The 27743-nt window shown below is 37.8% G+C and overlaps 1 protein-coding gene across 2 annotated transcripts in view; it reads right to left on the reverse strand.

Moving 5' to 3' along the window:
- The window catches only part of Gpc6 (glypican 6), a 985788-nt gene that overhangs the window by 457835 nt on the left and 500210 nt on the right, over window positions 1-27743 (reverse strand). The window lies entirely within an intron of this gene.

The following is a 27743-nucleotide window of genomic DNA, read 5'->3' on the forward strand; positions in this document are numbered from 1 at the left end:
TTTGTGTGCGTGCATGTGTGCATGTGTGTGTCACAAAGAAAGCCATAATCTTACACAATATTTTTTAAGTGGTCTCCATAGCAACATGCTAGCCAAATTTTCACCTTGAAGGAAGTTACTGCAATGTCATTTACAAATATAGTTGGAATTTGGAAGGTATTTATTTAAAATACCCATAATAATACATCCTCAGGTTTATGTAACTCCCTCAAATAATACTTATCATATGCTATTTAGGACTTTATTATGCATGTTTGAGTGAAAACACAGATGTTAGACTTTACATAAGAGTGTATAAATATGTTGAGCCTGGGGGAGAAATTCTACATTTTGCCACTGTCTATCATTTATCATTTATGCATACATATTATGATATTAATGCATTTGTTTTGTGCTTCAAAGAATTAAGAGGTACTAAAGAGAAGTGTGTTAATGTGTGCCTGGTGTGCATCAGGATAAATGCTAGATGCTGGACATTGAGGGATTAAAAAGTCCTTGAAGAGCTTATAGCCTAATGAGGAGAACAGATAGATAAACAGACAATTACACTATAGTCCATTAACCATGTTGGCAGAGTGTAAATTAATTGAGCCATTCTGTAGGGCAATTTGGCAATGTAAAAGCTGTAAAATCTTGCAGACCCTTTGATCCAGCAAGTCTCCTTCTAGACATCTCGCCATTTATCTTGGGGTGCTTGCTTTCTTTACTCTGCTTTTCCTGCAATTTTACTATGATCAGGCATTGCTTTTATTTTTCCCTTCACCAGAGTTGATACACCTGGTAGCTGAGAAGTGCTTGCTAGACCGATAGAAGCAGAAGGACAGGAAATAAGGCATCTGTAAGACTGGTAGTCTCAGGAACGCCCTCTTAAACCCTATCAGTTAATACTCTCCTATTACTTTCTCTCATGTTTACTCTCACCAACGAGAGTAGTCTTGAACTTCTGATCCCCCTGCCTCAACATCCTGCATGCAGATATTACAGACCAACACCACCATGCCCTCCTTCCTTTAAAAAAAATCACCTTTTCTTTAGACAAATAATTCATTGTTTTCAACATAAACATGCTACCAAGTTAAACAATCGCAATCCAGTCTCCCTCCTAGACACTTGAAACTTCTCAAACCAAGTTCAGTACTCATCCCTAACACCAAATCCTCCTTCAGACTTTACTATTTATCAGTGCTACCATAGTTCCTATAACCCAGAGTACATTACCTATGAGAAATCTAACATAAGTAAAAGTATTTTTTAAAAAAAGCAGTATTTGGAGCTGGGAAGGTGGCTTAGTGGTAGAGCACTTGCCTTGCATGCTCGAGGCCCTGGGTTCGATTCCTCAGCACCACATAAGAAAAAAGCCGGAAGTGGCGCTGTGGCTCAAGTGGTAGAGCACTAGCCTTGAGCTGAAGAGCTGAGTGAGGAACAGCGCCCAAGCCCAGAGTTCAGGCCCCATGACCGGACCCAAAAAATAAAATAAAAAAATAAAAAAAGCAGTATTTATAAATTCCTTCCACTACAAAAACCCCACATTTATAACTCTCTGGACAAAATCAGACTTCCCAATGGTTATATAAATAGGTTTTTATCGTTGTGCTACTCATTGTTATTGCTGGCCAGTGAGGACAAACTTGATTAAGCAATCGTTTGCTGAGCTACAGAAACTAAGGGACTGGATCCCTGAACGGAGATTTTAGAAATTGATAAGTACATCATACAGTAATAGTTTGTGAGATGTGCAATAATGTAGCATCTTGCATTAACCTCTCAGCTCCTTTGAAGCAGAAATCTTTAGAAGTTTGAAAAGGAGTAAAATTCTAAGCCATGTACAAAACATGCATCTCAGCATTTAACAAATGAACCAAGAACATGTTTTTCTATTTTAATTCTTAATAATTCCATAGGATGCAAGCTCTCCACTTTGGAAGGCACCTAGAAGCAGAACATCTCTGCTATCCACCATTTAGTAGATCCCTCCACTGGGAAGGCCATCTCAATACTGCAATCTAACTTTGGGTATTAAATTCATTTTAATTAAATGCCCAGGCTTTGTTAGAAAAAGCTTATTAATTTTGACACCCACCTTCCACACAAGACCCATTTATTTCTTCCATGGACTCCCTCACTGGGGAAGGAATTGGCCTCTCTTCCCCTCAGCTTGTCTCTTTCTCTAGCATGGTGTCTCTGGTGGGTTCTCCAAATGGCCTCATTACTAGAGGAGGCAGATGATTAGCTTAAACATCCCTCCCATGCTGTATGAATCATTTATTGGGCACCTGCCAGGTGTCACATACTATGCTAACTGCTCTCTCTTTATTATCTCATTCATGTTACAGGTATTTACTAAAAGCCATGTGTGTCAGGCATTGCTCTCAGAACAACAACAACAAAAAACAACAATATTGAGCAAGATAGACACATTCGCTTTCCTCAGGAGTCTCAGTTGCCTTACCTCAGTGCATGGGATAAATGCTAATTAAAACAGACGGGCTGGTGGCGACTGCTTGCTGATTGAAATTTTGTATACCTCTGGATTATCTGAACTGATCCCACAAAGAACTGCATTTCCAAATGAGGCAAGATAAAGTGCCTTTAAAAAAGTTACTTAGACAATGCGGTGGTTATGATCAAATGCAATTGTCATATCTAAGTGAAATCATCTATAGATATTCTCCTAAGAATCATCTAAACAGAGCTTTACTTAAATATACAGAAGTAAACATAGCTTCCAGCAGAAATAGAAGAGTAAAATACACAGAGATGTGTATAATTTCGGGGAGTAATCTTGGGATATAAAATTGAAATAGACGCTCCGTTTGTACATTATGTGTAGCTACATGAGAGGCCTTCAAGACCCTACCTGATCGTGGACAAAAAGAAAAACTATTAATCAAAACAATTTATTAAAGTGGTCTATAGTTATATGCAAGAAATACTGTGGTGATACAGAAGTAATTCTGTACTCTGCCATCATGAACTTGTGAACATGTGGGGAGAGGGGATGATTTAGCTGCTTTCAAGTTCAGAGAGAGAAATCAAACTAGAATGTAGTAAGTTGGAGGAAACCTCTGCTCTGAAATGAAACAGAAATGCCTAGCCCTCAGGGATATAGAGGAGGAAGCGTGACCCCATGCAGATGTGAAGTAGAGCAAGGGCAACTGGTCAGTCTGGAGAGGTTACTTCTCTTATAGCTGTCATGTTAGTTGATGCTTTATAAGATCTTTTCTGGTAAGAACTGTGGGTTACTTCCTTTTATAACAAGAAGCTCTGGTATGGAGTGACATGAGCCGATGCAAACTTTAAAGATTGGCTGCTGGATTACGAACAGCCAAGATGTAGAAAGAAGGCAGGAGACAAGTTAGGTTATTGTAGATAACCGGCAAGATGAAGCAGTGGCTGAGATCAATGGTTGGGAAGTGAAAGGTAGAGACAGGAGGAATTACTGGTGGACTGAGTGGGCAAAATGAGAAAAAGGATAAATCAAGGATGCCTCTGAATTCTTTTGTATGAACACTTTGCAAGTTATATGACCAGAATGAGGGATGACAGTATTTAAGTACTAGTTTAGAGAAGAAGGTGAAAAGAGAGAAAGTTTGAGAACACCGTTTGTATATAAGGATTCTTAATCATATAGGATATTCATTATGTTATTGAAATCCTGGGAGATTCTTCCTTCTCAAGCTCCAGATCACTTGCATAAAGGAATCTGCATCTGGGCATGATTGACAACAGATCAAGTGATTACTTGTGGGGAGGGGCTGTGATGTACAGTGTACGTGGCTTAGTACCATTCCTGTCCTTTACTCCAAAGGAAGTGAAAGGTACTTAATAACATCCTCCTAGTCACAACATACAAAAACATTTTCAAGTATCACCAAATGTCCCCTAGTGGCCAGAACCCCAGCTGATACTCTACACAACAGAGCAAAAGCAAACTACCCAAAGCAGCAGATAACAAAGGAAAAGTGTTTCTATGAATAAAAAAGAAAATCAGTCTTTCGCCCACTTATTTATTGGGCAGTTGTTTCTTTGAGGATTTGTTGTTGGGGGGTTTAATTTTTTGAGTTCCAATGGCCAATAGACACATGAAGAAATGTTCAACCTCCCTAGCCATAAAAGAAATGCAAATCAAAACAACATTCATTGAGATATCACCTCACTCCAGTTAGAACGGCAAAAATCAAGAACTCTAACAACAGATGCTGGAGGGGATGTGGACAGAAAGGAACCTTACTTCATTGTTGGTGGGAATGTAAACTTGTTCAACCACTTTGGAAAGCAGTATGGAGGTTCCTCAAAAGACTTCACATAGAGCTCCCCTATGACCCAGCAATCCCACTTTTGGGCATTTACCCAAATGTTTACAAACAAGACCACACTAAAGCTACCAGCACAACTATGTTTATTGCAGCATTATTTACCATAGCTAAGATATGGAACCAACCCAGATACCCCTCAGTAGATGAATGGATCAAGAAAATGTGGTATATATACACAATGGAATTCTATGCCTCCATCAGAAAGAATGACATTGCCCCATTTGTTAGGAAATGGAAAAACTTGGAAAAAATTATATTAAGTGAAGTAAGCCAGGCCCAAAGAAACATAGGTCCCATGGTTTCCCTTATTTGCAATATCTAGTATATGTATGAGTCAAGCAGAAAAGGTCAGATAATGTGATGTCAGGAAAATGAACCCTTAGATATGTATTTTAATGTTTTTTTCTTTCATGCATGTGTTTCTAACACATTTATAAGATTATCTCTTTGTTGCTTTGTATGTCCCTCCCCCACAGTATAACCCCTGCTTTCACTATATTTGATGTCAGTATAACTTGTGGAGGAGATGGGGAAAAACCAGTTGTTTAAGGATACAGGTGGACCTGTTGCAACAATGAGAAGTACAAGTTGTCAGGTCCAAAACGAGCTTTACAACGTCGGTGGGGGGGGGGGGGGAAGGAGAAGGATTGGGATTGGGGGGGGTGGCTGGGAAGGGATGTGAAGGGTAAACAAAGGAGGAGGCTGCAATGCTTGGTAAGAAATGTACGCATTATCCTGCCCATGTAATTGTAACTCCTCTGTACAGTATGTTCACAAATAAAATTAAATTAAATTAAAAAAAAAAAAGAAAATCAGCTCTAGCCAGGCACTGGTAGCTCATGCGTGTAATCCTAGCTATTCAGGAGGCTGAGAGCTGAGGCTCATGGTTCAAAGCCAGCTGGGGCAGGAAAGTCTATGGGACTCTTATCTCCAATAAACCACCAGAAAACAGAAGTGGCTCTGTGTCTCAAGTGGTAGAAGGTTTGCCTTGAGCTGAAGAGCTCAGGCACAGTACTCAGGCCCAGAGTTCAAGCCCCACGACCGACCAAAAAAGAAAAGAAAAAATGAAAAGAAAATCAGATCTTAGTCATCCTATTATATAGTCCCTTCCCAAACCATGGGAGTGTTAAAATGTCATTATCTTTAACTCTTACTATTTTAGAAAGTAGAGTAAGAATGAAGTTGACTATGTTTAAGCAGAATGTTAAAACAAATAGTAGTGACAAAGTTACATGAAAATTTTCTGTAATATATGTAATTTTTTAACTCTTACAAGTTAAAAAAATTATATAAAAGCTCCACTTCTCTCCTTTATAATAACTGTAAAGTGTAAATATTTAGTAAATGGTGGTATTTTCATTCACTTCTTTTGTATTAGTGTTCTACACAAAGTAATAATTTTACAAATTGTGTAATGTTTACAAATTCATAAAATTTTGAGGCAGGCCTGGCCATGAGGGTACACACCTGTAATCCCAGCACTGGAGACAGAAATCAGGGCTTAAGGCCAGACCAGGCAAAAATAATTAAGAGAGACCCTAAATCTCAATCAATAAGCTGAATATGTTGGGGTATGCCCCTCATCCAAGTTCTCCAGGATACTTAAAGTAGGAGGATCACAGTCCACGCTTGCTCTGGTAGAAAACAAAAAAAAGTGAGACCATGGCTCATGCCTGCAGTCCTAGCTACTCAGGTGGCTAATATCTGAGAATCAAGGTTCAAACCCAGCCCATGCAGAAAAGTCTGGAGGTAGAGTTCAAGTGGTAGCATTACAACCATGATTGAAAAAGCCAATCAAGAGCTCAAGTCCTTGAATTCAAGTTTCCCAGTAATAGAACAACAAAAAACAAAAACAAAAGTAAAGATGGTTGCATCTTATCTCAAGTGATATATAGAACATGCCTACCAAGGGCAAGGCCCTGAGTTCACACTCCAGCACTGCCATAGAGAAAAACGATGATGAACAACAACAACAAAAACAACAACAACACTGACAAACTTAATCCAGTTTAGTGATTTGAAAATTTGGTATTTGAAAAATTATTAAGAAAATATTTTGTTCATAAATCAGATTTCTGGATGTCTACATGTTAGTCCATGTTAGTCACCAATACCTGTTGACAATCTATGCTGCATTGCAATAGAGATTTTTACAGGTATAAATAAATTAAATATTTCATGCAGTGAGTTGGAAGAAAATCAGAAACAAAGCTAGAGCTGAAAATGTTCTATGGCTGATAAAGGATGGAGTCACAAGCTAAGGAATGCTGGTGACATTCAGTGCTTAGACATGGGGCCAATAGAAAGAATACAGCAATGTACCATCTCCAACTCAACACAGTTGAAACCACTGTGAAGCTGACCACCAGAAGTGTAAGAGAAGAAATCAACGTTGCTGCAGGACACAGCTTTGTGACTGTTATGGTAGCAATAGAAAGTGAATGCATTACTGGTAAGAAAATGGGTCGTATAATAAATAAACTATTCTTTACCAGAAAGTTGCTGTTCTTCACTATAAAAAATGGATGTTTTTATCCAGTATTTATTTCATTTATATCTTTAAAATTTTTATTTTTTTTATTTAAATTTTTTATTGTTATTGTGAAGGTGATGTACAGAGGGGTTACAGTTGCTTCTTTTTTCACGTTTTTTTTTTTTTTGGGGGGGGGAGGAGGGTCATGGGGCCTGAACTCAGCCTGGGCGCTGCCCCTTAGCTCTTCAGCTTAAGGCAAGTGCTCTACCACTTGAGCCACAGCGCCACCTGTGGCTTTTTCTGCTTATGTGGTGCTGAGGAATTGAACTTAGGGCCTCATGCATGCAAGGAAAGTACTTTACCACTGAGCCAGCTTCACAGCCCCTATAGTTGCTTCTTTTTGGACAATGTAACCCCTTAAAAATGAATGTTCTAACCATTGTATCAGAATTTGAAATGAAGAATGAAGCTCAAAAAAGCCATCTGATATTTCTACTTACAAGTGTTTTTCACTAACAAGTTTTAACTTCCAAATGATATTTGGTTCTCACATAGCTTCAAAACATCTTGAAGAAACATCAGGATACTATTGAAATTTTTTCAATGACAAATAATCTCTTTTGGTATTTCCAAAAAGGCTTTTATGTAAATAGTGTTAGGAATTTGAAAAATAGCACTTGAGCACTTGTGTTTGATTCAAAGATCATAAATTTGAATACATGAATTCATATAAATTAGCAATCAGTCTAAAAAAGTTGTTTTATTTATTTCCTTTCTTGCTTCTTATCTGGAAAGTATGAACTACATTAATCAAAAAAAACCCAAATGCAGTGAAAATGAAATGCAAAAATCATCCTCATTAATACATGGGGAGTTCAAGTATACAAGTAAAAAAAAAAAAAAAAACAAGTCTAACATTTGGATCTTTACTGCCAACTTTTTGTTTTTCTGGTTCCCTTACTCAAACTGACTATCAAATAGAAATCCAAGGGATATCTTTGTATTGTTTGCTTGCAATAAGAAAAAGGCAGTAGTTATGCATAGGACAACTTTTATGAACTTGTAAATTACACGCGGATTAAAAAATTGAACTTCCTGAAGATGTGTTCTAACACCTGACTTCCAATCTGTGCTGAGACATAATTGCCTTTGGAAAATGAACAAAATATGCCTTACATTAAAATGTACTTTAGAGTGAAGTATTATTGTGAAATCCTGGTTGTAATGTTTAGTCTAGTGTTACACAAAGACAGTGGGAAAACCACTAGCACAGCTCAAATGGGTTTTGTAAGGACAAATGGTTACTATCCTCTATGAAATCATTATTATTTAATAAACTAGAATGGTGAAATTTGATCTGTATGTAGTACTTTAAAACCTAAAGAGAATATGATTAAAAAAGCCAGGCTCAATGAAAGGAGCTTTGCGAATAATATTTTAGTTCTCACACTATTCCTTAAATAATTATGGCAATCCCTCTCTCTTGTTGAAAAATGTGGACTTACTTATTTAAGCAACTTGCAAAATGTCAGACAATGCTCAATGGATCAATCAGAATTCAAACAAAATAAAGACAGAGAGTGTGATGCTGGGACATGTCCTGGCATGTGCTGTGAACCCCCTATACACCCTACCTCCTCCCCATTCTCTCTCTCTCTTTCTCTCTCTCTCTCTCTCTCTGTATATATATATATATATATATATATATATATATATATATATACATATATATATGTGTATATATATACATATATATATGTATATATATATATGTATATATATATATATATATATAAGATACTGTACAGAGGGGTTACGGTTACATGAGTAAAGTAATAAGTACATTTCCTATCCAGCATTGTTACCCACTCCTTTGTTTTCCTCTATTATCCCTTTCCTCCCACCTTCCCAACTCCTCCCTCCCCTCCCCCAAGTTGGAAAGTTCCTTTTCTTGTACATCTCATTGTTAAAATGGGTGAACCTGTATCCTTATTTCAACATTTTGTTATTCCCCTTCACATCCACAAATCAGAAAAATGTATATACAAAATTCAGGGCACTGGAATCAAATACAGTGAAAACAGGGGATAGACCATGGAGGAAGAACATACAAAAAAAAATCACAAAGTACATTAAAAACAACAGCAACAGAGATAAAAACTCTTGTGTCCCTATCTTGGGGTTCATTTCGCTTAGCTTCATCTTATATGGTCATATGGCATTGTAAACAGTGGTGACGTGATTTGTGATGTTATATACAACCTATCTTCCACGTAGGGATGAAGAATTTTAACTGTCTGCTTTCACTTAAAAAGAACTGGAAAGGAGCCGGGAAGGTGGCTCAGTGGTAGAGAGCTTGCCTTGCATGCATGAGGCCCTGGGTTCGATTCTTCAGCACCACATAACCAAAAAAAGCCAGAAGTGGTGTTATAGCTCAAGTGGTAGAGCACTAGCCTTGAGCTGAAGAGCTGAGGCACAGTGCCCAGGCCCAGAGTTCAAGCCCCATGACTGAGCAAAAAAAAAAAAGAAAAGAAAAAGAAAGAAAGAACTGGAAAACCAAATACAGATTAAGAAAAATCATTGTAGGTGAGTGCTGGTGGTTCATACTTGTAATCCTAGCTACCAGGAAGATAAAATTTGAAGATTGTGATTTGAATGCCAGACTTGAGTGAAAAGACTAAGGGACAACATCTAAGCCCTCAGTACAAGTGTAGTACCAATACAGAGAAGGAGGAGGAGGTTTAGGAGGAAGAGGAGGAAAAGAAAGAATTTTTTTTTTAAAGAAGAGAATCTCTCTTCTATTCATGCAGTTTTCTGTGTGTGTGTGAGGGCATGTGTGCACACCCATGCATGGGTCTTCAAATTTTGGCTCTTCCAAACATTTCCTTCTGATTGAGATAAATCATGTAAATGATTTTCCTAGTCTGGTAAGGCTGAGTTGAGATTACAACTGTTCCCTCCTGCCTCAGGCTATAGTCTTTCCACTGAAACTGTCCTTTTTTAAAAAGCATTCTTTTCCACCAGCTTTAGAAGAAGCCAAGCAGAAGTTTTTCATTTACTTATGTCCTTTATTCTGTTTTTCTACAAAAACAATTTTACAAAGCCATATCACCATGGTAGAGAACATGCATTAAGAAACATGCTAGGCAAATGACTGGTTCACCCTTTAGATGACCCTTATTTGAAATATGTAGACACTGAGCTTTTCATAAATGTATGATAAATTGTCAAGGAGTCATTGGCCGGGCATGAATTCTGGGGTGAATACCAGGCAATTTTAAGTGAACTCTTTAACAAGCGTCTTGATTTCTGAAATAGCAGTTGATAATGGCATAAAGGAAAGAAAGCCAGGGATCTCTGACACATTGTATCTGTGATTCCTGAAACGATGATGTGAGGAAAAGATTTTTGTTGTTTATAATTCCTTTTCAGCAGTGCCAGCCTCCAGGCTGGTAGAAAGACCCAGTCAGATAGGGGTCTCCTATGCAGAGAAATTGGGCAGGTTTCTGAGGCTGCGATTGTAGGCCAAATCCCTGTACACTGTCTTGACTCTAACTGAAGGAAAGTCATCTAGGCTCTGTATTGACCTGAACTGGTCTCTCCCTTGTGGAGTTGGTAGGAGAATGAGGCACTCAGACAACAAAGGGTAGTAATGTGTGCAAACTTCCTGCTTGAGGTTGTAAAAAGAAAATGTCTTAGAGCGGAATACAGATACCAGTAGCAAAATGCACTTTCAACGTCTTTCTTTCTGTATCACTTGGCTGCACAAGTATATTTGAAACATATGAATTTTCTAAGGTCCATATCCTGACCAAAAATTGTCTCAAATGGTATATGAAGAATGCCTGACTTGGCTGAGCATTATATAAGGAGATGATTCCCAACATTCTCCCCTCCTCCCTTCAAACAACACCATTTATAGGTTGTTAAAATGAGAATAGATTCACATTTAGTGTTTCTGTTGTTGGACAAACAAATATCATTTAGATATATTCTGAAAAAGGTTAACTCAAGTAAAAAGTCTACAGGAAAGGGGAGGGGGGGGGAAGAGAAGGTATGATTTTTTTTAACATAGCTCCTATAGCCCGATGTAATTCATTCATTATCACAGATACTCAAAAGTAGAATACTGGCGATGGGAAAGGGAAAAAGAATATACCAACAAGAAATTCTATATGGGAATGTACATTTATGCTGAGCAAAGCTCTATATCAAATTAACATATTTATTATTTTATAGTATTCTTATAATAATTTTAATTTAGAAGAAACATAGGAAGACATAACTATATAGGTAAAATATTAAAATTTGTAATAAAGCTCTTAGTGCTAAGGTTCTTATGCTAAATACTCAACTGTACAGCACATCCCTGGAAGAGAAGAACTAAAGATCCAACCGAGAACTGGAGGCCAGCGTGAAATGTAACACAGAGCAAAAGCTAGTGGTTAGGAATGTAAGTAGACACCCTGGGGAAATAGCATTGTGGTATAACCCAAAATTATTATCCCCTAAGAGTTCAGTATTTCTAAATTTGTCCTCCATTGTGGAAATGTTTATTCCTCATTTGGTCCTGTTTTGGGAGAAGCCATGAGAGATTTGCGTTCTCTGAGCAAGGTCAGGGGCATCAGTCCAATTTCCATTTTTAATATGAAGGGGATGGGAACAAACACCTGCTCTTTCATGGCTGTAATCTTGGCTTCCTGTTCAAATCCATGAAGGATCAAACTTTGGTCCAACAACAAGGCTCTGGGTCAATGGCCACTCATCCTGACGTGAGGCGTATGTCCTACACTGGTGGAGAGTGCCATAGGATGGGGGGCGGGCGGCAGGAGAGGGAGTGCTGAGAACAGATGCATGGGGAAGGCATGATACTCCTCATCTCAAGCACCTCGTGGTGAACTAGAAGAGGCAAGTGGGTCAACACCCAGCAGTGACCTAACCTGTCAATGCTGTAATGATGCAGAGTTGACTGGTCCTACCAAGAGTATATTGGTAAGGGTTTCCGAAAAGGGTCAACACAGTAGAACACTCACTTTTTAAAAGAATTCATGCACTACAAGTCATGTGCTGGGAGATTTAGAATCTATTGCACTTCTCTAAATGTATTAAGAGAGCTATATGACTTATATCTATTTTTCAGATAAGAACAGTGAAGCTTGAGGCTGTTCAACAAAGCATTCAACATCCATAGCTGAAGAATGGCAAAGTGACATCTTCACCAATACCTTAACTGCATGCTTTTCAATTCAGAGTATCATGGCAAGGCACAACCCAGACCACTTTAGTGTGAGGGACCACAAAGGAGCAAACAGGATTCATCAAGCAGACCAGAAAATGCTCAAAGACATCTACCAACATCATAAGCCATAATAGTGTTGCCCCCAAAACAAGTTACTATTCAATTCAGGCACTGTAGCCTGAATTGAAGATATTTTGAAAAAGTTTGCATAAGTGAAACTTTTAGAAATAGCTTCACTTAATATATATGTACACACACACATACACACACAAACACACACATACATATATACCTACATTCTCCAATCTCAGTTGCTAACCTTGAACAAGCACAAGCACAGACCTGCTTTCTGGTAGTTTAAATAAGTTCTGCATTTCTTTATTTCAGAGTTTCAAGTAAATGAGGAGTCACCACAGTATGTGTACTTCTTTGTGTTTGGAGTCTTTAGGTCAATACAATATCTTTGAGACACATCCATGATGTAAATTTATATATCATATTTTGTTCCCTTTTTTTCTTTGTTTTTGACACAGTATCAAAACGTAGCTGAGGCTACATTGGAACTTGTTTTATAGCCCAGGTTAGCTTCAAATTCATACTCTCTCTGCTTGAGCTTGTCAAGTGGTAGAATTGCAATCACCCACCACCATACCTGGCTAATGTTTTCTCCTTTCTTCCTGCTGAGTAGAATCCTTGGTATGGCTGTAACACAACTGTTTACCCATCATCTCCTACTGAGGGACAATTGGGTTATTTCCAGTTGGAGCTGAAAATTGCATTACATTCCAGAAGGCATAAGAGGCTCATTCTTTAGAAAAACCCTCCAGTGGATTATCATTTCTCTGCTTTCGAAAGTTTGCTGAGTTGCCCATTTTGTGGTCTTGGACACACTCGTCTTTGATCTGGTTCCAAGGACACTGAGGCTGGGCTTATCAAGTACCCTGATAGATTTGGTTTTTGCCTATGATTTTGGTTCAGTTCAAATTGTGTGACCTCAGTGAATGCTAGCTATCTAATTGGCCCATGTGAACTACTCAATATGCACCATTTGTTGAATGTGTAAGGGTGGCAGCAAGCACAGTGCAGTCTAACCCTGCCAAATTACCCATCATCCCTTTGTTTACTGTGGATTTCTAATCTTAATGGACTTCAGACTTTGCATTAGCACTCTCTCTCATAGACAATGAAAACCAGTTGAATTAGTAGAGAAGTAAATTGAGAAGCATGACACCAACACCTCAATTATCACGTTCCTTGATGAGGGAAGGTAAACCCTGGCGGTCCGTGTGGTACTGGCAAGCTGGTGGCATCCTAAGCGTAGCACAGGGAGTTGGTTTCTATGCAGCACCCCTGGTCCGAAGCCCTGTCTCACAAACAACAGGTTACAGCCCTTGGCTTTGCACTAAATCCTTCTATCATATCCACAAGGAGATGCCAGGAACGCTGCTTAAATAAAATGCTGTTTGTCTGTAGAGCCGAAGTGATAATCGCAGAATCCTTCAGCATTTCATTCTCTCCATCATTACTAGTGTGTTGGGCCTAACGGCATGATAATTAGCTGAACCCCATCAAAAGGGTCTCGCAAATAGGCCAGACATTTATCATTGACAATAGGTGGAAAACTCACTTTTTATTTGGCTATTTTTTTTTCTCAGAGAGTAAGTTCCATTGAACTTGAAGTGACCCATGATTATAACAGCCATTTTATCTTCCAACTAGAGAAGGGGAGGATTTGGGGACTGCATTTATTGCCCTTTCTAAGGGTTTTGGAGGGACTTTTATAAACCGTATCCTCCAAAATGTCTTCACCATTGATTTTAGTTTGTTTGGTGTCACTCACTGAAATCTAATGGTGACACAATGTTCATGTATTATGACACTTGAAATCCCAAGCTTTTTGTGTTTTGGCCATATTTAAGTAAACAAAACAAACAAGTAACCATATTTGCTACTGTACTATTAAAATGAGCATTTTTATCTGTATCCCAAGTTTGAGTTAACACGTCATTCTTTGTTCCATTTTCCCCTACAATGTCTGTGCATTGTTTCTGCCCTATTCAACACAGGGTGTAGTTCTTGAGCACCTAAAGTATAGCCCAGTGGTTAAAGGTCTATGTTTCAATCAGACTATATATGTCCATTTCTGATTCCGACTCTCATTTGCATTTCAACCTCACGAGACTAGCTTAGCCTATCTGTGCTTCAGTTTGACCATCTGTACTACCAGAGTGATTATTGGATAACAGTAACTATTATCACATAAGGTCCTTGAGAAGATACAATGGGATAATACACATCAGACTCAGAGGAACATAATGCAAGGCTAGACATTCTTTCCTAAGAGGCATTTCTTCTAGCCTTGAGGCTGTTTGCACAGAAATGCAGCAGGGCAGGAATGGGGAGCATTGTTCCAGCATCAGCATTTCGCACTGATGGAAGTCAGCTTTAAATGATGTGTCACACACCTGTGGGCCGTATAAAATGTGGTGTTAATTCCACAGAACAGTCAATTAGTACATACACAACAAGAGCAGCGCTGGGTTCGTTTGGGAGCACTGCTCAGGAAAGGGAGCCTGAGGAGAGTGCTCAGAGATAGTGAAGGGATTGAAACACAGTTACCATCTTACAGAAGATGGAACATTTAAATGTGATAAGGTAAGTATTTATTAATTCTTCATTGTGAGTTTGAACTCAGTGCCTCACACTTGCTAGGCATGTGCAATACCACCTGAGCTACACCTCCCACCTCTTTTTTTTTAACATTTATTTTTCAGATAAGGTCTCCCCTCTGCTCAGGCCTAGCTGTGAATTATGGTCCTCCTACCTGTGCCTCCCCCACAGCTGAGATCATAGGTGATCACCACCTCATTCAGCTATTGGTTGAGAAGGGGTCTGAGGAATGTTTTGCTCCAGCTGGCCTCCAATGATTATCCTCCCAATCTTTGGCCCCCCCCTGAGCAGCTGAGATGACAGGCATGAACCCCCACACCTGGCCTTTAAGGCGGGCATTTTAATTCACACTAACTAAGGAATTGCCATGGTAGCCAATTTGAAATTAGGTTGAATTACAGTATATGTAAAGTGGAAAGAAAAAAGAACGGCGGGAGTTCTGCTCATAAAGCTGACTGAGGCAATTATCAGGGAGCAATGTGTTTGAAGTGTGCTCCTTTCAAAGACAAGGTGGAAAAAGCATTTTAGAAACAGAACGGTCACACTTTATGGCTTTTTAAATTTTTTTGAGTAGTAGTAATTTCATCTTTCATTTTTCCAGTGCAAGAGTTATGTCCCAAATCATTCCTAAATGAGTCCAGCAGACTGCTTCTCTGAAAATCTTAGAATGACAGTAGAGGGCTCAAACTACTGACTTAAGAATGATGCTCTGGCCTTGGATGCCTTGGATGTTACCAGTATAACTATAAGAAAGAGTACTATTTCCATCAGGACAAATTACAAAATGGAGGACTACGACATCATGGGGACCAGAGTTCTCTTTGTGGTTGCCCAGTGATATGCACCATTTTGGCTAGAACCACCAGAAGTTTTTATCTGCTCTAAACCTAGCCTGGCAAATTGTGTGTTCATTTACACACAATGTGAGAAGTAAAGACTCAGCGAAGACTAAAAATGTGGAAAATAAATCATCAGGCTCTAAGATGACTGTGGCATTAGATCATTGTTTGGATCAGGCAAATTACTAATGGAGATGATGAATCTTTCATTTTCTGATTCTAAATAGTCTACAACTGAATTGGGCAGACTGTAGTTTAAAGGAACTTTTAGTAAGTATTTTTTCCTTACTTTGTAGTCCCAGTGGTCTCTGTTGAAAGTAGTAGAGACTTCTGGGAAGAAATTAGCCATAGCTAATATGGAAAAGAATGGGCAGGTCAGGCGCTGGTGGCTCACACCTGTAATTCTAGCTACTCAGGAGGCTAAAATCTGTTCAAAACCAGTCCAGGTAGGAAAGTCTGTGTGATTCTTATCTCCAATTAATTACCAAAAAACTGGAAATGGAGCTGTGGCTCAAGTGGTAGAATGCTAGTCTTGAGCAACAGAGCTCAGGGTCAGTGCCCCACCACCACCACCACCACCACCACCAGAAAAGAAGGGGTACGGTTGTATTTTAATACAATGTTACTCTCTCAACTAGACCCTTAATCTACAGTAAGGTAATTTGAAAAATTCTCACAATTTGGCTATCTCTAGTCTGTCTCTTTTTAATCTTTACTTGAACAATATACATCGTACAAACTTGATTAAAATAAGCAAGAAAAGGCCACAATGGGAAGGCATTTACCCCTGTTCTTGAGTCTTCTTAGCAATGGGCCACAGAGCATGTCAGGATTAATTCTTTGGGGCACACAGCATGTAAAAAGGGATGAGGAGTGGAAAAACCTACAACTCTCCTGGCATGAAGGTACAGCCCTGTAATCCTAAAAATTCAGGTCGAGGTAGAAAGCTAAGGAGTTTAAGGCTAAGGAGTTTAAAGCTAATCATGTAAAGACCTGTGATCCCAGCAATTCAAAAGAGAGAAGTAGAAAGCTAAAGAGCTTAGGCAAAATAGTGAGACATTGTCTCAGAGACTGAGGATATGGTTCAGTGGTAGAGCACTTGCCTGGTACCTGCAGTCCTGGATTTGATATCTAAAAGACACACAGATCTCTCTCTCTCTCTCTTTCTCTCTTTCTTTCTCTCTCTCTCTCTCTCTTACACACACACACACACACACACACACACACACACACACACACACACACACACACACACACACACACACACACACACAGATACAGCTTCTTTTTACCTGAAATAGTTTTAATGAAAGACTGGGTGTAATCATAGGAAGTAAGAGAAAATAAAAGGCAAATAATTTGGAAGACCATGAATTTTATAGAGAAAGAAAGCAGAGAAGCATAGGAAGGAAAGGAAGGGAATATATGACACTGGCAGCAGGAGGGAATAATAAATGACAATAGGGGTATAACTCTAGAAGGCTCAAGATTGGATTTGTCTGCTTATATATAGTGGCATGTGAGCTCCCTTGTCCAATATCTTGGGCTTATACCATTAATTTATAGTCTGTTCCTCGCACGTAGCGAGGGCAATGTATATATGGCTCCCAGGGATGGAGACCAGGGCAGGTTTTATCTTCATATTTGAGATTTTGAATTGGATTTAACTCCTTTCTAGGGCACATGTACCATATATTCCCTCCTCTTTTTGTTTAATCTGCTTTGTGACATGCCTCCCTGAATGAATCAGAGGCAGTTCCTCAAAGGCCTTTCCATTCTAGCTAGCTGCCACCAGGAGCCTCTGTATATTAACTTTTGGTGGGGGGTGAAAAGGTGGCAACACCCCCCTTGCAAAGAGGGAAGTCTGTTCTCAACCTCAACCTGGCTTACCTTCCCCACAAGCCAGCGAAGCTTTCATGTGAATGGTGAAAATTCTGACACTGTCCTCCTAAATACTTTGGAAATGGCATTTAGCTGTTACTGTGGGAGAGAATTTAAGAACAATTCAACACTGATAGGATTACATGTGTTCTTCATTCAATCTTGGTGAACTTCCAAGGCACAAGAGCATATTGCTTTTACTGTGCTGTCATTTCTGAAACCCAAATTGCATGAAAAGCTTTCATAATCACCCAGGAGAAATCCTAAATGGGCTTAGTGTCATTCCACGAATGGCAACAGTGATTCGGACTTCCTAGTGGGCAATGCTCTTCCACACGCTAGAGTCTGAGTCTTTGCAGCAGCTCAGAGCAATTTCCTTCCCTGGCTCACTGTCAGAGGGGTAAGAATGACCTCCTGAGATTTTCAGATTCTGACAAAGAATCTTCCCATTACAGAGACACAGAACGATGAAGTCACTACACCAGTAGAGGTCAGAGGGTGACACCCCAGCCAGAAAGGGGATGATGACAGATCACATTTCTTTTCTTTTCTTAGTCTTCCCATGGTCCTCCAAAAAAGGGAAAAAAAGTACTCATGGGAACTTTGACCTGTTAACTATCTTTTGACCAAAGTAAGAAAACAAAAAAGCCAAACTAGAATTACTATGAGAAAGCTTAATCTAGGCATTAATACCTAATCACCTTAATTTTCCTCAGTCCCAATCCAAATCTTCCTTTTATCTAAAATTAACTCAAAATAAAAAATGGTCACATGAGTGTTAGCAAAACATGAGTGTTACTTGCTTATAACAGTCATAATCAATGAGAAACAAACAGTATAATCAGCCAAGGCCACTTTACACAGTGGTTTTTTTTTTTTAGGCAATTTAGGATTTATTGTGTTCATTGTTAATGTACAATTAGACTATTTCCATATCTTGGCTATTGAGAATAATGTAGCTATGAAATCAGGATTGCATATATTTCGTTGGCCTACAGATTTTAGATCCTTTAGGCATTTCTGTACTCAGTAGTGAGATGGCTGGGTTAAATTTTTTTACAAATGCTCTATACTGATTTTTTTTCAAAATAACTGTACTAATTTGCAATTCCACTAACAGTATATGAGGATTCTCTACACGTTCATCTTGCCAATACTTGTCATCTATTTTTTTAATTTTTATTTATTTTTTTATTGTGAAAATACTGTACAGAGGAGTTACAATTAGATGGGCAAGATAATTAGTACATTTCTTATCAAGCATTGTAGCCTCCTCCTTTGTTTCCCCTTCCCATCCCTTCCCAGCCTCCCCCAGCACCCCTCCCAACTCCCCCCCCCACCAAAGTTGTAAAGTTCATTTTCGACATGACAACTTGTTCTCATTGTTGCAATGGGTCCACCTGTATCCTTATTTAAACGACTTGTTTTTCCCCTTCCCCTCCACAAATTATACCAACATCAAATACAGTGAAAGCAGGGGTTATACCGTGGGGAAGGGACATACAAAGCAACAAAGAAATAATCTTATAAATGCATTAGAAACAAATGCATGAAAGAAAAAAAAACCATTTGAATACATATGTTAGGGTTCATTTTCCTAACATCACCTTATCTGACCTTTTCTGCTTGACTCATACATATACTAGATATTGCAAATAAGGGAAACCATGGGACCTATGCTTCTTTGGGCTCAGCTTACTTCGCTTAGTATAATTTTTTCGAAGTCTTTCAATTTCCTAACAAATTTGCAATGTCATTCTTTCTGATGAAGGCATAGAATTCCATGTGTATATATACCACATTTTCTTGATCCATTCATCTACTGAGGGGCATCTGGGTTGGTTCCATATCTTAGCTATAGTAAATAATGCTGCAATAAACATAGTTGTGCTGGTAGCTTTAGTGTGGTCTTGTTTGTGATCATTTGGGTAAATGCCCAAAAGTGGGATTGCTGGGTCATAGGGGAGCTCTATGTGGAGTCTTTTGAGGAACCTCCATACTACTTTCCAAAGTGGTTGAACAAGTTTACACTCCCACCAACAATGAAGTATGGTTCCCTTCTGTCCACATCCCCTCCAGTATCTGTTGTTATTAGAGTTCTTGCTTTTTGCCATTCTAACTGGGGTGAGGTGGTATCTTAGTGTTGTTTTAATTTGCATTTCTTTTATGGGTAGGGAGGTTGAGCATTTCTTCATGTGTCTATTGGCCATCCTTCTTTCCTCTTCACAGAAGTTTCTCTTTAAGTCTTTAGCCCACTTATTTATTGTGCAGTTGTTTCTTTGAGGATTTGTTGTTGGGGGATTTAATTTTTTGAGCTCCAAGTATATTTTAGATATGAGACCCTTGTCTCTTGTATGGCTAGTGAAGATCTTCTCCCAATCCGTGGGCTTTCTATTGATCTTGCTAGCTATGTCCTTTGCCATGCAGAAGCTCTGCAACTTCATGCAATCCCATTTGTCCAACCTTTCTTTGTTGTTTAATTTTTTTTAATGATGAGAAAAAGTACAAGTGGAATAGTTAAGACCCCAGGCCTTAGACAAGATTGACAAGGGTGAAATACCACCCTCTGATGAAGAAGCACTGGTAGAAATATGCTGAAGAGTTTTATAAATATGCAAATTGATAAGAAGTTAGAGAAGTATTTCTCTGCACTGATTCCTTTTGATCAATACAGTGAAACACCTTCTCCATCTTAAAGTAGTGTGAAAATAGTGCTTATTTTACAACAGTCTCCTTTCCCTTGCCCTACTTTATTTGTTTTAGTTTTTATATAGATAGATTTTAATTTTTTAACATTAAAGATCTTTATTTTTTATTGAAAAGGTGATAAGCAGGGGAGTTACAGTTATATAAGTAATGAATACATTTGTTTTTAAATAGTTATCCTATCCCTCATTGTCTCCCACTTATCCCTCCCTATTTCTGTTTTCTCCAAGTTGTATGGTTCATATCCAATTTAGTGACAAATGAATATCAATGTTGCATTATTTCATCCTTTGTCCTGCTGCTTCTGTGATGTCCTTTCCCTTCCACAGATTGAATAAATTTATATACAAGACACAAGGTACAGAAAATGAAGAGAAATGAAAACAAATAAAAAGAAAGAAAAACTATACACAGGACAAAAGAAACTCTTGTTCCCATAGCTTGGAGTTCGCATGTTGATATGCTTCATTGTATAGGGTCCTATCACAAAACAATTGGATTATTGAGATATCCTGTTAAGAATATCATAGACATAGTCTAGTTCTCACAAATGAGGGATACCATGCAGCCTACTTTTCTTTGGGTCTGGCTTACTTCACTTACTATAATTTTTTCCAGGTCTTTCCATTTCCTTATGAATGGGGCCCTTGCCCTACTTTGAAGGGAGCTTCAATGTCTCCCCAACACTTTCATATAAAAAATTCCCAGTTCTCCTCTCATTCTCTCTTATAAAATTTTCTCCAAGTGAAGATGACCAAGGACATATCCATGGCTCAATTCCCTAGCTCATTCTCATACGATTGCTGTCTAAATTTGACTTGGTTCTCCTTCCCTCCTATTTCTATAACTTTTTTCATTTATATTTTGCAATGCATTCCCTTGGTATTTCCTTCCACTTCTTTGATTGTTATCAATCATTTAGGTTGATTTATGGACTTTTTTCTGAGTTCTTAAAATTTAGTCCTTCGATCTCTATGCTCTCTCTACATATTTCCTTGTCAATATGATCCAATCACACAGGCTATAGTAGAGTAAGGTTTCAGATTTTTTACTTTCTATATTAATAAGGGAATACTGGAAAATTATGTGACATGACCAAAAATATCAAGTTAAATATATCTACTAGCTCCCCCATGTAAACATAAACCTGTTCATTCATACAATTTCTACTAATAATATAACTACAGAGTTCTGGGCTGATATAATAAGTTGTAATAGGGATTAATTTAATGACAGCAAGAGATTATATATAAATACTTGTGAATAAAAAGCACTTTGACTCTGAAAACATCAGTAACAACTAACATATCTCTGAGTAAATGTTACATAATTCATATCCTTACAAAGAAATATTATTTGAAATAAGTGGTTATACATTGTAGTTACAGATTGTGATCTAATGTTTGATTAATTTATGTTAGCAGCAAATTATCCACTAACATATAAGACAAACTACTAATGGTTCAATTTAATTCCTTCTTTTTCTCATCATCTATAGCCCACAAAAATCATCTTTTTTTTTAACCTTGCATATTACTTAAGTCCGATACATGGTTTGATACTTTGCTATTCTCTATCTTGGATGTATATGCCTTTCATCTTCTTGGATAAATCATGAGTTAAGGAAAGACATACCTCGACTTCCTCTGGCTCTCAGCAATAAAGACAGATGGTGCTTACCAAACATCAGTGTAATGGAACGCCCAGTAAGATACCCTTTCTGTAACATATTTGTATTTTCAAAAACCAAAGCAAATATGAACAGCACTCTTATAAATAAATAGTATAGCAGGACTCCCAGTGAATATCCATTTGGAGCTTCTCTTTCCTTACGTTGCTCTGCTTACTTTCCAAAGTCCCTGATGCTGGGCTATGTCTTTCAATTTCTTTTCTTTATTGAGAAAATTTCTAATGCACAAGGAACAAAAACGATCTGTTGTGATATCACTTGTACATGCTGACAAACTCACCATTTTATTATGCTCCATACAAGCTACAACCTGATCAAATGGTTCTGGATAACATCTGCACACACCTTAAACTATCTATAGAATTCACAATGGGTTGACACAGCTGACTATTTCCAAATCCTTTGCAACACCTCTGATGTTTTTATGGCTTGCTATCTCCCATAGAGTGCTTCTTTCAGTCTGTCACTTGCTTGCCACATGAAAACTCAACTCTGATTCCCTCCTGCTGCTTATGAGGAAACTCCCTGATGGGTTTGCAATTTATTGTGATCTATTTTCTTCTTTCCAATAAAGATGGATTTTACAGCCTTTCCCATAGTGACCAATGTGAAAAAAAACAAAATAAGCCTTCAGTGGGTTAGTGAAGTACAATGCTGCATTTCATCCAGTTGACACGAAATAAGTGATGTGTGGCTGTAAAGAGTATTTTGTCTCCCCATTTTAATATAGGAAATGTTAGATGAAATTGACAAGAATAGGTAGCAGACAACAACAATGAGAAAAGAGAGCTGCTACTATTTTTCTTTGAATTCTACATTTATTAACTCATAAAATGATGTTTGTTTTGCCTCCTTCACAATGTTATCTGAAGGGTTGGCTCAATGAATCAGACTGAAGACCAGCAGTGTTAAGAAGAGGATCTTTGGCCAAAATCATAATCAAACCTGGTTTGCTTCTAAAATTCACTGATTAATTGTAATTTTCAGTACAACTACCTCAACATTTCCTTTGTCCTTTACATTCCTATCTGTGCAGAACAACCCTATATACATTGCTTCTCCCCTTTACCCACCTCCCTCCCCCGGAAAACTCATCTTCAATTTTGCATTGTGTACTTAGATTAGTTCTTTCTACCCCACACCAGTGTCTCATGCCTGTAATCCTAGCTATTCAGGAGGCTGAGATCTGAGGATCCTGATTCAAAGCAAGCTAAGGCAAAAAATGTGAGAAACTCCTAGCTCCAATTAACAGCAAAACACCAGAAATGAAGAAGTTGTGGCTTCAAGTAGTACAGCACTAGCTTTGTGTAAACAAGCCAACAGATAGTGTGATGCCCTAAGTTCAAGTCCCAGTACTAGCTAGTGCACACACACACACACACACACACACACACACACACACACACACACACACACACACACACACACACACACACACCACACACACACACACACACACACACACACACACACACACACACACACACAGGCACAGAGATTAATTTCTTCCAAGCTTACTTGTCACCTACTCCCTTTACAATAGATAATTCATTACAATATGGTATAAACTACAATTTCTTTTGTTGCACATTGACCCAGAGTTTACTCATTTGTGTGTGCTTTTTTTTGGAAGAGCCCTGGTCTCTGACTCTTTTGGATACTCTGCCAGTCATAGCACCTATAACAGTATTATAACTCATTTACTATTGTTGAATATTAATGACAAGAGGAATAAACTGCTTTATACTTAACAGGTCTGGTAAAAACTGGGACTCAGAGAATCCTGATTAACTCTCATCTCTCAGTTATAGTTGAGCAGGCAGACACATAAAGCCAACACTTTTTAACCAAATTATATTATTTGAAAAGCATATTTTGTCAACTTTCGAGCTTGAAGTAACATCATAAGAATATTGATATATACTCTCCACTCAATTCATATTCATCTAAGAAATAAACAAACACCAAAGTCATGATCCATGAAAGAAGAAATCGATAAGCTAGATTTCATTAACATTAAAACTTCTGCTCAACAAAAGACACTGTTAAGAGAATGGAAACACAGACTACAGACTAGGAAATACTATTTGCAAATGATATATATGATAAAAGACTATCAAGCAAATGATAAAAACAACTTTTATAACTCAGTGAGAAGAGAGCATTTAAAATAATGGGTCATGGATCTGGACACCTCGCTGAAATGGACATTCAAATGACAAATTCACATAGGGAATGATGGTCCGTTTCATTACATTAGAAATATACAAATTACACAACAATGAGATCCCAGCACACACCTATTAGAATGGCAAAACACCAGACCACTGACAACAGCACACACTGTGCAGAATACACAAGAGCATTACTGAAATCTTCAACTGAAAGGGCACTAAATAATAAGAATTTTTAATTGTATGGTATGTAAAGCATATACTCAAATGTCTCATTTTCTTTTGCTAGCCAATAATTTTCTCTCTCCATCATGGCAATAATTTTTATCTTTGTGTTGTTGGATAGCTGATGAACAGCAACTATCTGTTAACGACATGTACTACTGTGTTACATGAATTTCCATACTGACTCCCAAAAAGAACAAGTCTATTTTCATCATTTTATTTCTTACCAAATGATTGCTATTCTTATGATATGAGAAAATTTAAATACTATATGTGAGCACTTATTGAAATTCACCAAACGATGCAAGTTAATGAAACACAATAACATGTTCACAGAGACAAGATCAAATGACTGCAACTATTGTCAGATGTCAGAATTGCTTTAGCCTTTTCCATAAATCACAGGGGGGAGTACCATTATCATAGGTGATTAATGACACTTCATGTTGTGAATCTGATTACAACCACAAAACAAAGAAAATAAAGAGGAAATCACTCCTGAACACCTTACATGAAGAGGTTGGGATGTCTCTTCCAAATTACCATAATTTGATTACTCGGTGAGTCAATTAGACACAATTCATTGAAACCCAGAGAGACCTAACAGGTTTTCCTGATGAGATTCAGATCCCTTTCATAAACAAGGCATCAGCAATTTTAGGAACAGCAATAATCTCTCTTCCTCAATCCCATTTCTTTTTTGGAGCTTCCTGAATCCCTGTTTATGGTTTCAACACATCTCATCTTCTTTCACAAGAATAGAGTTTTGTTTACTTAGATATAGCCTTTAAAAATAGTATTTTAAAAATGTTTCTTTTTTTTTAAAAGTTCTTTCATTCCAAATCACTGTCATCCTGACACAATTTATTTAGTTTCATTGGAAATGTATTGCGAAAATTTCATTGATAATCCACAGAAAACTCACATCCTAGTCTTATCCATTGATGAATGATTTTCATATTTAAAGTAGTTAGACTGAGAAAGAAGTTTTACCAAGTGATTTTTTAAAGTGGGGAACCTGAGTCTGACACTTATAAATCCTATCTACTCCAAAGGCTCAGATTTAAGGACCCTGGCAAGAAAGTCATGAGATTTTTCTTACCAATTAATCACTAAAAACCTGGAAGTGGAGCTGTGGCTTTAGTGGTAGAGATACAGCCTTGAGCAAAAAAGTCAGGGAAAACTCCCAGTCTCTCAGTTCAAACCCCAGGACCAGCAACAAAAAAAAAATAAATAAATACATAAATTTTTAAGGCCATCATGTACATAGACTATCATTTTAATCACAAAGCACCAATACTTCTTATCTATTAATAAACTAAAGGCTTCAATTCATATATTCTGATTGATGATATATTTTTAGTCTCATCTTGTAAGATAAAATTTTCAATATAATCAGATATCTAACTGGACTTCAAATCATTGTTTGATTCCCTGGAGACTGATGAGTATGTTGCCTGCACAACATTAAAAAAAATGATAAACTACTAAGGATTAGAAGCATACACTTTTGTCCTGATGTAAAGCTTAGTAAATACCCGGAGAGAGATCTCTTTGGTTAATACTCCTAGACAAAAAGAGAGAGAGGAAAGAGGGCAAATTCTAGAAACTGGACCAGCATCATTCAGAAGATTCAACAGGAAAGAAGTAAAATTGTGAAGTTCCCATCCAGGGAATAATAAAAGTGCAGGTAACAGAAGCACAGCCAGTTGTTAAGTACAAGCAATAGTAAGGCCATGGGTTGGAGAATTGAGAGTTTGTAGAGAGAAAAATCATCTTCAACACAACCTAAGCCTTTCTATTATTAATTGGACAGGTAAGAGATTGATGAATGAAGAAGTTTTCTTTACTTTGTTGGAAGCTTTCTTTACTCTGTTGGAATCTTTTGAACTATTATTATTTACTGTACTAGTAACGCTCCATACATGCTAATAAAATATAATAAAAACTGATTTTTATGGTAACAGTACTTTTTATCTAAGTATACACACATGTATGAAAATGTCAAAATGAAGCTTATTATTTACTACAATTAAAAATGATTTAAAAATTCATTTGCAAGGAAATGGATGGACCTGGAAAAATTATGTTAAATGAAGTAACACAGGATCAGAGAGACAAAGGATGCAGGATCTCTTACATATGTGGAACTAGAACTAATTATAAATATACAAATAAACATACACGGGGTTGTATGCATATATTCACATAATGTGTTAACTAAAACATTGTATTTGCAGGGGAGAGTTCAAAGGTGCAATGTCTTAGAAAAATTAACTCACATTCCAACAAAATGAATGCTTGTAAACTAGCTCTTGAAAGGCAAGGGAGGAAGCCAAAGAAAGAGTTGTAGTTGAATGAAGAAAGCAAGGGAGGAAAAATGCAGTCATAATACTCAGTACATTCCTTATGAAATGAAGAAAATTGAGGGGAAGGATTGGGCTAGAAAGGAAGGAGGAGAATGATGAAAGGGGGAATGACATTGCTGTCCTTTATTCATAAATTGATTTGTTGATGGTAACTCCATTGTACAGCTTCTAAGATAATAAAAGTGTAACCTAAAAATTAATCTGATTCTATAAACTGGACTCTTAAGAAACGACAACAACAAAACAATTAGAAGCGCTAGTGGCTCACGCCTGTAATCCTAGCTACTCAGGAGGCTGAGATCTGAGGGTCCAGGTTCAAAGCCAGCCCAGTCAGGAACATCCATGAGGCTCTTATCTTCAATTAACAACCAGAAAACTGGAAGTGGCGCTGTGGCTCAAGTGGTAGAGCACCAGCCTTGAGCTGAAGAGCCGAGGGACAGCGCCCAGGCCCTGAGTCAAGACCCACAACCAACCAAAAACAAACAAAACAAGACAACAAAGCCTTCTACTTCATGGTATGGTGAGAATATAATGTGTTTCATCTACCTGACATCTCCACAGTGCAGAAGACCTGACTGACTATCCATGAGAGCATCATCAGGTGACAAGTGATAGATAAACAGCATTCTATGTTCATTCTTCTCTATGCACAGACATCTGTGGAAGCCGTGTTTGATAGTCTATATTCACCCTCTTGTTGATTTCGCAGTGAGTAAACAAGTATAGCACACCACTATTCAACTTTATTCTATGATAAGCCTTGTTCTTGAGTTAGAAAAGAATGTCCCAATCGTCTGAGATGTATTTGAAATGTTTCATTTGCATAAAAGATTTTTATGAGTATCTCTATTCCAGTGAGCCAGCCCTTCATTCCTGAACACTCCCAGATGACTTCATTTGTGATCACTTTTCAGTCTAACTTCCTCCCCAACTGTTAGATGGCACTTTGCCTTCTAACAAGGTACTCTGACAGTTTTCCTAGGACACACATGCCAATCAAATGTAGGACTGAACAGAGAACACTAGAAATGCCATCTCTTCAGCAGGATGTCCATTATCTCTGGCAGTAATGTGAATTAACACCTAATACGTCTTGAGTGCCAAAATGCAAATTATGAATTGTTGAAGAAAATGCAGCACAGTGGATGTAGGTGTTTGATT

The sequence above is a fragment of the Dipodomys merriami genome, unplaced genomic scaffold (assembly GCF_024711535.1).
Source record: "Dipodomys merriami isolate MVZ:Mamm:240054 unplaced genomic scaffold, mDipMer1.0.p SCAF_6, whole genome shotgun sequence".
Taxonomy (NCBI): domain Eukaryota; kingdom Metazoa; phylum Chordata; class Mammalia; order Rodentia; family Heteromyidae; genus Dipodomys; species Dipodomys merriami.